This window comes from Rhodnius prolixus, unplaced genomic scaffold (assembly GCF_049639745.1).
Source record: "Rhodnius prolixus isolate KJV_2025 unplaced genomic scaffold, Rpr scaffold_3, whole genome shotgun sequence".
NCBI lineage: Eukaryota > Metazoa > Arthropoda > Insecta > Hemiptera > Reduviidae > Rhodnius > Rhodnius prolixus.
In genome coordinates, this window is record NW_027411603.1 from 19,733,365 (window position 1) to 19,746,640 (window position 13,276).

The following is a 13,276-nucleotide window of genomic DNA, read 5'->3' on the forward strand; positions in this document are numbered from 1 at the left end:
TTTTGAGAAAGCGTTTTGAATAAAATAGGAAGGTATTTGTACGTAAATAGCAAAATTAAATTGCGATTTAAGTACTTCCTTTTAAGAGGAGTAAGAAAAATAAACTGCGATTACAGTACTTCTCCCTAAAAGGCTGAGAAGCAAAGATTTTGAATCGAACGACAATTCATTGATGTAAATCGGTTCACTCAGTGATAATTTTATCGATTGCAATACTTCCTCTTAGTAGGTGTAAGAGCATGAAGGCACTTCACACCCACGTAGAGGAGCTTTAACCACTTCTTCGTGCTAAATTTTATCAAAATCGGCATAAGCGATATAGAAATATTGGTAATAATAGTTTTAGAATGGGCCTTATTTGGGTGGGGCGAACTCCCCTCCTTATGAGGCACGGCGTCGAGACTTTTAAAGTTCAAATCTGTACAAAATTCCGAATCGAATGACACCTCATTCATGAAAATCGGTTCGCGCGTTTAGGCGCTACGCAGTTTACAAAAAAGGTAACAACAACAAGAACAAGAACAAGAACAAGAACAAGAACAAGAACAACAACAATTTCTGAAAATGCCGTTTTTGCTCATTTTCGGCAACTTTTTTCTCGAAAACTATTAGATCTGGGTTGTTGCAAAAAAAATACAGTGATAAAGGAGGGTTTGCCCTATATTTTAAAGAAAATTTGGGAATTTTATCTTTTATAGAAAAAGAGAAAAAAATTGTCAAAGTTGGGTGTTTTTCAACGTTACGCTTTTTCGTGCAGTTTTTGACGATCAACCCTTATACAACTGTCCTACCGGACAGTTTTAATAATAGAAACCTAAAGAAATTTATATAATTGCGAGAGATCTTTGCCTTTGAAGGCTTTTATAATAGCCCCTCAAATAATATTAATAATAGTAATAACAATAAAGAATAAAATAAATCTGAGAGAAATCATAAAAGTTCACTACTCAGTTTGCCAGTTTTAATGAAATATCTAGAATAATCAGCGACCATTATTAACTGACCAAAGCCTCCCTAAACATTTGAACGGTGCAAAAAATTCTAAACCTATCCTTCAGCGAGGATACCGTGCCAAAAAAAAAAAATTATAAATTACAACCTTGATAATTGAAGCATAAGAAGGTAGTTGAAGATGTTCATACCAAATTTTTCTAATATAATCAACAATTATCTTAAGCTTATTCCTTTTTGAAAAAAGTCTTATAATAAATTATAAAAGAAAGTAAAAAGGTTCTTTCCAATAATTTAATAGATATATCAGTCAGAAACTAATTAAACAGAATTCGCAAAGTAGTTACTGTTTTTAATGTCATGAAAGTAAATACCGACTCTTTGAGAGAGAGGATAAAGAAAAGAGCAGATTAAGCTTATTTCGTTTTTCCCTGGAACTGGTAAATCGGAGGATTATAGTCGATTTAAGTTTTTATTTGAAATTAACTCTCCTTATCCGCATATATTGCATTTTATGATCAAAGTAACTAATAAACGAAAATTGTGGACAGGTTTATAATAGATGTTGCTAGTAGAGAAAGAGTTGAAGAAGATATGTGAAAGATTAACTTGTTAAAAAGTGAATTAGGAGTGCATTGAGAAATGAGGGCGAGACAGGCTATACTTTGATCTAGTCTTTCGAATTATTATTTCTTTGTTGATTAGAACATAATTTATCTTAACTTCATTATTACGCTAAATATTTAGAAACATAAATATTTCTTCTAAAACAAGCAAGGGAAAATACGAAATTGATATTGAGAAGATTATTAAGTAAGCTGCTTCGTTGGATTTTGATAAACAACCTCCCAAAGTAAAAGTATACTCTAATTAAAACTTCTTTGTTTGAACTTAAATAAAAGATCACATTACTAGTGCCTTGTCTTGTCAGTAACAAAATCTGATGGCAAGATGTTCGGGCACTTTCATGTCTTGTTAGTTTTCATTAAATTCATTGAAATACAAAGCTTTGTTTTTTTAGTTTTATTTAGTTTTAGACTACTTGACAAACGTTCGAAACTTAACCTACATAACAAAAGACTCTTATATCTACTGTTACTGCAACCCATTTGGTCATACGGCATCGAAGTATGGGGATTGACTAAACGTTCCAACTCTCTACGCCTGCAGCCAAAAATACTTCGAAAACTTCTTAACGATCCGTTCTATGTATCTAACCTCACTATCCATAAAGATCTCAAAATCTCTTTCATTACAGATCTTGCTAACACTCGTTTTCTCAACTTTCCCTCTTCTACAGCAGCTCATCCTAACCCTCTCATAGAACACCTATCTTCCTCCACATTACCAGGTAATTCTCTAAGGAGATTGAAGAGAAGATGGCCTCGTGATCTTCTCTCATCGTGAGAGCAAAGCACGTTACTGGATTGACACCACTGGGTGCCTTCTCCACTAATGATTTCCTGTTATTTCTTTTTTCTTTCACCATATTTGCTTGTTGCAACAACTGTTACAGCGGTAAATTACAGTAAAAGATTAAAAAAAAAAAAATTATTAATTTATTATTATAATTTGTTTTTGTTATGGAACATTTTAATGTTTAGTAATCAATTTAGGGCAAACGTTAAACTATGGACAAGTTGACCTTCTTTATTAAAACTGTCCGGTAGGACAGTTGTATAAGGGTTGACCATCAAAAACTGCACGAAAAAGTGTAACGTTGAAAAACACCCAACTTTGACAATTTTTTTCTATTTTTCTATAAAAGATAAAATTCCCAAATTTTCTTTTTAATATAGGGCAAATCCTCCTTTATAACTGTAATTTTTTTGCAACCACCCAGATCTAATAGGTTTCGAGAAAAAAGTTGCCGAAAATGAGAAAAAACGGCTTTTTCAAAAAATGTTCTTGTTCTTGTTGTTGTTGTTGTTCTTCTTCTTGTTACCTTTTTTGTAAACAACGTAGCGCCTAAACGCGTGAACCAATTTTCATGAATGAGGTGTCATTCGATTTGGAATTTTATGTAGATGTGCCTTTTGGGGGTCTCGGCGCTGTACATCGAATAGGAGAGGAGTTAGCCCCCTTTATGTAAGGCCCCCTCCAAAATTATTATTACTAATAACTCTGTAAATCTTGGCCCGATTTTGATAGAATTTTGTAGGATGATAGAGTTAGGGCTCCCCTACGTAACAATAAAGCGACGATCTGCTCTTACACTTGTTAAGGGGAAGTATAGCAATCGTTTCAAATTATCGACACGTGAACCGATTTTCATGAATGAAGTGTCATTCGAATCGAAATTTTGTACAGATTTGCACTTTAAAAGTCTCGACGCCGTGCCTCATAAGGAGGGGAGTTAGCCCCACCCAAATAAGGCCCTTTCTAAAACTATTATTACCAATATTTCTACAAAGCTTAGTCCGAGTTTGATAAAATTTAACACGAAGAAGTGATTAAAGCTCCTCTACGTGGCTGTGAGGTGCCATCATGCTCTTACAGCTACTAAGAGGAAGTACTGCAATCGTTAAAATTATCAATGAGTGAACCGATTTACATCAATGAATTATCGTTCGATTCAAAATCTTTGCCTTTTAGGGAGAAGTACTGTAATCGCAGTTTATTTTTCTTGCTCTTCTTAAAAGGAAGTACTGAAATCACAGTTTAATTTTGCTATTTACGTACAAATACCTTCCTATTTTATTCAAAACGCTTTCTCAAAAAAATGGTTATTGAGGATGGTTTGGGGACCGCAACTATAATCATTATGAAAAAGATCTCTCCAGTGGTAGTAACTCCGACTTAACACTTTTTCAGGTTATAATGATAGAGTAGCTTATTCCAAATTTTAAAAAAATCTGTAAAGCAGAAGTAACTTTGCAAATAGACAAAAAGGAAAATCTATCCAAAAGGTACAAAAATCTCTTTAACAAAAACTTACAGTTTTAAAAGTTAAGTATAAGGGTTGATTAAACGCCAAAAGGTACACAAATCAGCTAGTACCCAACATTTCATTAATACTTCATTGATATAATTTAAGTAATTTTACTGCATTAACTTTTCCTTCACATTTTTTAGAATTTATTAGATGTCACAGACCCATGCTGGCCATTTTCATCTACAAAATATTTACTCAAGTAGCACACCATTTAACTTAGATTGACTGTAATATCTATTTATCTATAATAATCAAACTATTAATCACAGGCTAAAAAGAAAACATAAAAAATATAAAGATATAATATACATTTTATCATAATTGTAACAAAATAATATTATGAATGAACTGGCGAATGAACTGGCCAGCATAAGGGTCTGTGACATCTAATAAATTCTAAAAAATGTGAAGGAAAAGTTAATGCCGTAAAATTACTTAAATTATATCAATGAAGTATTAATGAAATGTTGGGTACTAGCTGATTTGTGTACCTTTTGGCGTTTAATCAACCCTTATACTTAACTTTTAAAACTGTAAGTTTTTGTTAAGGAGATAGAATATTTCAGCGAAGAAAACCAATTACAGAATATGCAATCATTATTTTTGAAGGATTATTTTAATATGAAGATTAGCGTACAGAATCCTCAATTGAAGAAAAAATAATAATTTAGCATTCTGTTAATTGCAGTGATAAAGAAAGAATCTCAATATTTTAAAGTAGCTGACAACTTTGAAACCATTTAAAATTCACCAGATTTCATTGATAATTTTTTCTGATCTGTAATAGTGATCTATTCTTTTGAATCCAAGCTGGGGATTTATAAAATCTGACAAGATAGGGATAGAATCTACACCTCATCCGGCACGAAACCTGACCTATTTCTTAGGTGAAAATTTTGGAGTTAATACTTTAAGTCAGTAATTGAATAGTGAGTTTCAGAGTTAACAGTTTTAGCAGTCATTGGAGAGCAAAACCTGTATAATCAATAACGCAAAATATATAAATGAACAATGTAAAAGTGATTTAAAAAAAAGAAAAAGTAAATACGTATGAAAATTAGGCAATTCAGTTAACTAGATTATTAATTATTACGTAAATTGCATTTCAGGGAAGTAATTTACTGTGCACAATGATGTAATTGAGCGTAGCTTATTATACACTATCAGTTCTCAATTAGTTCACGATTGTGGAAGGATAAACATGCACAGTTGCTATGGATATTGGTTCTGTATTATACGTTGTTTAGATGATTCTAATACTGCATAAATGTTATTCGAGAACAAGTAAATGAGAGTCTCAAAACAGTATGACTTCCTTTAAGACCTAAAATTGGAAATGCTTTAAAAATGAGATTTTCTGTTTTTTACGAAAAAAATATTTTAAAAGAAATTGAAAGGACAACGTTATATTATTATTATTTTTTTGTATTATTTTTTTTTAATGATTCAAGGCGCGTCAACGTCTAAGGTTATTGGTGCCCGGAGCTTTTTCCCGTGCACTACCGGCCTCCGGGCAGTGTTCTCTCGTTACAGACCGGACATCTAAGGGTCAGCAGCTGGATATTATTATTATTATTATTATTATTATTATTATTATTATTATTTGGTGGAGAGGGAATCCTATGCTAACCAAAAACCCTTTTGATCCCATACAGCTATACCAAGGAGAAAAAACTACATGAAAATCAGCCTCCCACCTAAGCCACCTAAAATTTTCACTTAAATATCAAACCATCTGCCTTAAGATACTAAACCTAGCTTCTCACACCCTAAACAATCCATAATAAGTTGGCAGGTGTTTCCTCCTTCGTCTCACAAACTACAAATAGAGGATCACATCTGAGTTTCATTTTGTAAAATGCCTCCTTAAACCTGAATGTCCAGTAAGCGAACCAATCAGGTGCATGAGAAAAGTCTAAAGTGACCCTACAGCATCGAACATTTTGTTCTGAAGATCTGGATGAATGCTGCGAGGTAGACATGCATGTCTCAAATGACAAACTGATTCGGGACCGATGAGGGGCAGGCACCCCCAGCCTGTCCATCATCTCCTCACCGAATCTTCATATAATCCTCCTTCCAGATTACAATTTCATCTTTAATAATAATTAGCTAGTATAATCTCTAGAATATTCAAAGTTAAATGCGCCATCAATGCAGCCTGCCTATCCGAACAGATGTAAGCCACTTTTACTAAGAAGTCGGGTCTGCTCATTAGAAACACAACCGTGAATAGCATCAACTTTGGTGTGGATAACAGTTATCCATTTTCCAATGGGTATCATTAAGTGATCAACTGAGTCGAAATAGTCCATTGCTTCAGACCTTCCATCCAATTCTAATACCGTCCGAGTAAAATCTTGAATAATTTTCAAGACCCTTAATCTTCCAGCCCCATCCTTAATCTCCAAGAAGGGAACCAATTAGAGAGGAAGATCATGAGAGAACTCTTCGAGTATTGCTACTATGAATGTTTTCCCGTAAACAGAAACCAAGGTAACCAGAGAGTAACATAAGGCAAACTTAGAATGTATCTATGGCCAAAAGTATACATTTCTAGACATAGGTTACAACGTTATTTTTTTCCCCCAATAAAGTTAATGCAAGAAAAGAAATTTACATTTCATCAACTTTTTATTTCATTCCCAAAGGCATTATTCAGGAAATAAGGGAAGTTCTGTACAACATTCTAATAATAATAAGACAATAAAAGCACTGTGTTTATAATATTTAAAAGCCCTAACATTGCTAAAGTTGTTTCAGCAGGACGCACGTATTATAAAGGAACTTGCACACAAATAATGGTCCTGGCTTTGTTTCACTATATTCTCGCTACAGAAAGATTTGTAATCTTCCAAGTCTTGAAATCTTTCAAGTGTACAGAGATTTAGAACTTTGTATTTATGGACTGTCCGTACAAATCCGAGACAGCAATAATAATAATAGCAAAGTAACCATAACAAAAACCTCACTTCTTAATTATTAGTAAAAATAACTTTTATTACCCAACAGTCTAGCTCAATGATAACGAGTGGTTCGATCCGGGTAGATCCTTAGATTTCTTTTGGCTTCAGAACCTTTACAGCTCACCCATCGATGTTCTACCCTCCAGAGCATAAACAGGCGCCTTAATTTGAAAACAGAACATGCGAAATAAGTGATAATTAAAGTAAAAAAAATAATAAAAAATAAAAAGATGTTTTTAATAAAAACATTGGGGAAAAAATATCAAAATAAAGTTCCTAAAACAAATGTACTTGTTTGAGCAGCAGCCGTCATGAGTTTGACTTAAAAAGGTGATATACAAACAATATGTTGCCCGAGTGGAGAGTTACAGTAATAAATAACGACATTGTGACAGCAAGTTTCAGCATTGTAAATCACAAACATTTGTAAAAACTGGCTGAGTCCGAAAGTGGCCGCCGCTGACCTTTAATCACAGTGTAGGCTTAAAGTCTCGCTAAAGTGTGGACAATGGAGGTTCGCCAGTGGCGTTCTGGAGGAAAGAGGCTGCAGCAATGTACCACCTTTTCTTCTCTAACGCCAAAATAAAACCCGTACGCACACAACCATGGCCACACTAACACAGTCCGCCTCATTCTAGGTCCTGGCCAAACAATCTCAAAAAAAAACCACTCCACCTCACTTCTCTCTGCGTTCCACTTTTGTTGTCATCCTAAAACATTATATTTCATACACCAACTTACAAAAGAAGTGTAAGACTTTCTTTATTTCTTTCTTTTTTTTTTCTGCCTTTCTTTTTTCACTACCGAACATTTTTCTAAATTACTTTAGTTCCCTCACCAGTTCAAATAGTAAATAAATAAAATTATAAAGCTATACTTTTGAGAAATTTTAGAAACACTTAGAAGATTGCTATCAACAGCCAGCCACAGCAACACTTAATGGCTTTATTTCAGAAAATCAATTAGAATACTCTTCACCATACTTGCCTCTGATTATCAATTCAGAATTAAATATTTTTATGCTTATTACAACGATCATTTAACCACAATACTTCTATAATAAATGAAGTTACTGTACGAGAAGACTTTCCGTCTACTGCAGAGTTTTGGATAAACCTTTATGCCTTGTTTTTTTGCATAAAACTAAGAATCTTGGCAGGGCATTCACTTTCTATTCAATCATACATTGTAAACTGGCTTCAGATTTGCTTTCAGTAATTTCTTGAACTATAGAAGAATGATTAATAAGAGATTGTACGGTGAGTCCCTAGGTATGACCTGTGAATTTATATTCCGAGACCATATTTGATTAAAACCTACTGTCGGATTATATTAGACAAATCAAAAACAAATTTGCCAAGGACAACCATTACTACCTAATCACAATCTGAACAAGGCTGGCTTACAAGTTCTAAACTTCAAATATCAACATTAAAATAAATGCAAATGACGTTATTAAATTGTGAGAGATAGGAGAAAACATCACTAATTTCGACCCGGACTAGATAATCATATTTTCAGTTGTCGTTAGCAAAAGAAATTTAATTATTAAAATAGAATGCAAAATGAATATTAAAGGTTTCGTATTTATGTAGGATAACGTGGCAACATAAAGACATAAACCACACACCCTCTGTATTGCGAATATTTATACACTTACTTACCCAAAATGTCTCCGGATTCACATTAACGTTTTATATTGTAAAGAGTTTTCTGGAGCATTGATGATAGTCTGAAATAATGTTTCCCAATAGAACAAATAATATATGTGAGTATATGCGTAAAATGCGTACCAAACAGCACGTAGAAACCGCAAGTATGGAAACATACATCTCATTCAAACATATGCTAAAATGGTAGCAGCAATAACTGGCACTACACACTTTATTCTCTGTCAAACCATAGCGCACGACAGCCTAACGTTTAAACTACACTAACACTTGCTAAAAACACAATCAAACACAAACACATTTCTAAAATACAACAATTTATACTAACACTACACACAAGCCTAAACGCATAAAACCAAACAGCTATTTTATCCCCTCACTATAAACTTCACTTACCTAAGGAACACAAAGACATAAATCTATGCAGCTTTAAACCCAAAACTGAACAAAATAACGCGTGCTATTTATCATGGACGATAAAAATAAAAAAGAAAGTTTACTTGAAAACACAAATAACCTAAAGGAAAATATAATGGAATATTTCTATCCGTGTTTTTATAAGGCAAGCATTTTCTAAATTTCACATTACTCCCAGTCGGTAAATTCAGTTTTAGATTAAAATATTCAGAAACCTGTTCTGGATGTCCCTCTCCCGGTTAACAGGCTATCTTCAAATCTGAAATGCTAATATTGCTTTTATAACTAATTGACATTATACAGGTGAACGAACGGTATTTGGTTCTGAAACGGCACTTCAAATTGGGGAATAAAGCATGGATATTTGAATGTTCAAATTTTGGATGTGATAACACTGATTATTCTTTTAGTTCAGTGAGAATATTTATTTCGACAAATGATTTATCAGCCTAAACGGATCCATTCTCTACAAAAGAGGCAGCAATTTTGATAAATTGCCAGGTTTGTGTGATTGCTAGAACAATATATGACATGAATTTTTTTTTTTTTTTTAATTAGGTATGGAGTAATGTCAGGTAATCAGACAAAAAAATAGCGCATTAGATGCTGAGGAACTCAACCTTACTCTTGTAGAGAGTAAAATAAGTTCAATAATAATAATAAAATAAAAATAAAAAATAAATTACAGGAGTTGATTCCTGTTGAATTGATTCCGTCAGTCGTTACTACTGAAAATGCACTAGCGAAAACGGATAAGTCCGGCCACATTAATTTATGAGAGACACATTGTATAAGGGTTCGAATATAAAACAATATAGGTCAGAAGGGGTCCAGAAATGTTTGGATCCCAGAAAAGTGGCAGTGTATCCCACAAAAATCTTAAGGTCGTCATCAGTTTTTTTCCCAGCTGCAGACATAAGCTTTCCCAAATCATTATTTCAAGGCCACTCAAACTGGAACACAAAAGCATCTTTCTGGCGCGTAAAGCCCTCATTGTCATCAGTTGTTATTGTTTCAAACATTATCAGGTTTTAATGCTTATCATTTATTTTAGAAGTAATTTTATTGAAATGTAAATTCTCTTTAAATATGATCCCGTATTGAACAACTTTGATGAAAAACTGAAAATAAAATTATCACGTAATTTATTCTGTTGAAAAATACAGAATACATTTATCTATACGAATTAAAGTTCATATGACAATTATAGTATTCCATATTTTATCATGCGTCACTTCATCTGTCCCTAGAACAGAATTTAAATTAACTTTTGATTCTCTAACGTTAAAACTAAGTTTCCGATTAAATTAACCAATCAGTTCAAACAAATGTGTACATTTTTCATTATTTGTTACTTCAGAAATCAACCCAATTTCGCACTTAATGTGGGTTAAAAGAGACTAGTCTTACTGTTTTGAGTTCTAATTTACTTTTGCAATACTGAATGAATATCTTTCAATTACTATTAAAAGTAATGTGTCCTAAGGAATACATTATCCCAGTAAAAAGTGTTTTTTGTTTGCGGCTATGAGGCAAATAAAAATCATTAATTAATTTTAATTTCTTTTTAAATCGATTATTGCATATATAAAGTGAGAAAAGAAACGTTTCTTCAACAGTCTGCATAAAACAACAGTTTTATACTGTTTATACAAATAAAGATCTCACTTTAGCATTGTTACCATTTACAAAGATTGACATGGAGATGGTAACTTCTTTTACGGTAAATTTACTAATCACGCACTAGATCTGTCTTGTTATTTTAAATAATTCATCCATTCATTTGATATATTCGTGGAAATTATTCGAGTAATCCTGTTCCAGAGTACAGGCTTGATGGAAGCCAACTAGAAGCCACGGATGTTAAATGAAAGGATGTGAAGGATGAAATTAGTAAATCTCCTTTCTCTATTAATGCAACCTTTGATGTTAATAATTGCAAGCAAAATCTATAAATGAGTAGCATGTACCTACATATATATTATATGTTTGTAAAGGGTAAAATCAGGACTTACAAGTGTGATATTTGTTGTAGAGAGCTATATAAATAGTGAGCTAACTACATAGTAAGCTCTTCTAGACAGTTGGTTATAAATATGGACTTTTGGGCACACTCAAACTGGGAGCTTAAGTATAGCAACAACCATTTACAGAATGAACAGGTGGTTGGAAACAAAATGTTCCACAATATTAAGAGAATTTCTAACAGTCATAGCGTCATGGCCTGCCTACATTTACCTTAAATATTGATCGATTCGGCTTCGTAAAAATAATTTTTAAATAGATTAATAATACGTCTACTATTTTAAAAAGCAAGAATAAAAAAAAAAAAAAAACACCTCAGGAACGAACATTTCGAAACAAAAAATCGAGTTCTTTAAGAGTTGTAAAAACTTTAAAGAATTATAGATTGAAACGTCAGAAATCACATCATCACAGACTAACGAGGCTGTTCAACGGAATCACCCAATCATTCTGTAAAACATATGAAAAATTATCTACAAATGTAGGAAGAATCTATGAACAAAACAAAAGAAATCAGAACTAGTAGAGAAGAAAGTTTCATAAACAAATTCAAAATAAAATAGAATAAGAAATTCTAAATAACAAAGTCTAGGTGAAATCTTTGGAAGAATAAATAAGTCAAATAATTTTTTTTTTCAACTATTCACTCAACGTTAAATTGTGTGTCCTGTACAGAAAACACCCAAGTCTCATTTAAACGATTTATCCTAATTTCTTAACTGCCAATGGATGGCCAAAAAAAAAGAAAAACTATCTTCTATGAAAGATGTTTAGATTTTCTAATACAGGAATATCGAGAAAAAATTTAGCAAATTTTTACGCATTTTCTCTGTAATTGGTTCCTTAATTGGTGTTTATCTTTGGAAACTAAGCGAAGGGATACCTTCAGTGTTCTTCATTAAGGACGAGCACTAAAGTCAGCACTAAGTTAATTTAATAATGCCTAAGCCAACAAAATGAACTGGGTATCAGTCTATCAGTTAAGAGTGCCGGAACATGTCAGCGTGGAGAGGCATGAGACTTCCGATGCCCTGAAAACCCATTTTTGGGGCATGAACCTTTTTTTAGAGTAGGCAATGGGTTTTCTTCGCGAGGAGTTTAAGAAGGAGAAAAAGAACTGCTGAGCTTCACTCTGGAATGAGCGGAATCCTCTTTTTTTTTTCTGAGGCAGGCGAAGAACTGTTTAGGGGATAATAACCGTAATAGCTGAGGTTTACATCAACCAGAATAAAGATACAATTCTGCAACTGACAGATTTTCTCACGAAGCATTATCGACTAAGAGGACACTTGAAGAAGCTTTGTCAAGAACGTCAAGAACATTGCAAATTATTTGGGGTAATGGAAGGAACTCCAATACACCTCCTAACTGACTGAGATACCATCTTTCAAGGAAGATTAAAACACCTAGGCAATTATCAAGTGCTGAAGAAGCCTATTCAGAAACTTCAAATTCTGGGTTTTATCAGTCATCTGGGCACTTTTGTTGCAGAAGAAAAGAGAAGAAATCTTACCTCAGTAACCTTTATATAATTTCCTCTACATACAATCACATATTAAGAGTGATTTCAGCTTTTGAGGCGGTTATGTTCCAGAACACTAGTTGAAACCGATTGCCACTGTAGAATTAAAACTTAAAATGAATGAAGTCCCTGGGTGGATCCCTGAAGGTAATCACTGCCTACTGAGAGAGTGCTGAGCATAAAACAACTTAAAATATCAATAATTTTAAGTTCAATTTTTAAAAAAGTAATAGCTTCATTTAATAACAAAAAGCCGATACTTGCTGAATCGTAAAAATGGCAAGCTATCCTATAAAGTTAAATTAACGGAATGCACCTATTTATTGTGCCATAAAGGAAATGAATAATTTGATGGCAAGAAAAAAGGCAACTCGAGACAGGCACTAATTCATGGTGTACTCTGTAAATGTTTATGCCTCAGTTCAACATTGTCCGCCTTAGACCCTCATTATGAAACTTCCCTTATGTGATTATCTCCCACAAAGAACGCTTTTATAAATCGCTGCCAACAATAGTGCACCCCTCTAATTTACTTATTTACCTTAAAAAAATTAACTTATTTACCTTTCAAACCTTAAAATTATTAATATTTCTGTAACATTACTTCATGTTTACAACATAGTCACTAATTCTTCTAACGGTTTGTAAGAATTCATTCAAATTTTCTTTAATGTAGAATAAAATAATGATTCAAGGAACAAGATATTACTCCCAATGAAAATGTCATAAAATGGAGGAAAACTGATATGTTGGTATGATATTCTTCTGAATATTACATAGTGATTCTTTT

At 33.0% G+C, this 13,276-nt stretch overlaps 1 protein-coding gene across 1 annotated transcript in view; it reads right to left on the minus strand.

Moving 5' to 3' along the window:
- The window catches only part of LOC141452377 (neuroligin-4, X-linked-like), a 673,353-nt gene that overhangs the window by 443,799 nt on the left and 216,278 nt on the right, over nt 1-13,276 (minus strand). The window contains exon 6 of the mRNA XM_074124433.1: nt 6,892-7,013. The gene's annotated coding sequence lies outside the window, so the exon portion shown is untranslated. The remainder of the gene's footprint in view (nt 1-6,891; nt 7,014-13,276) is intronic.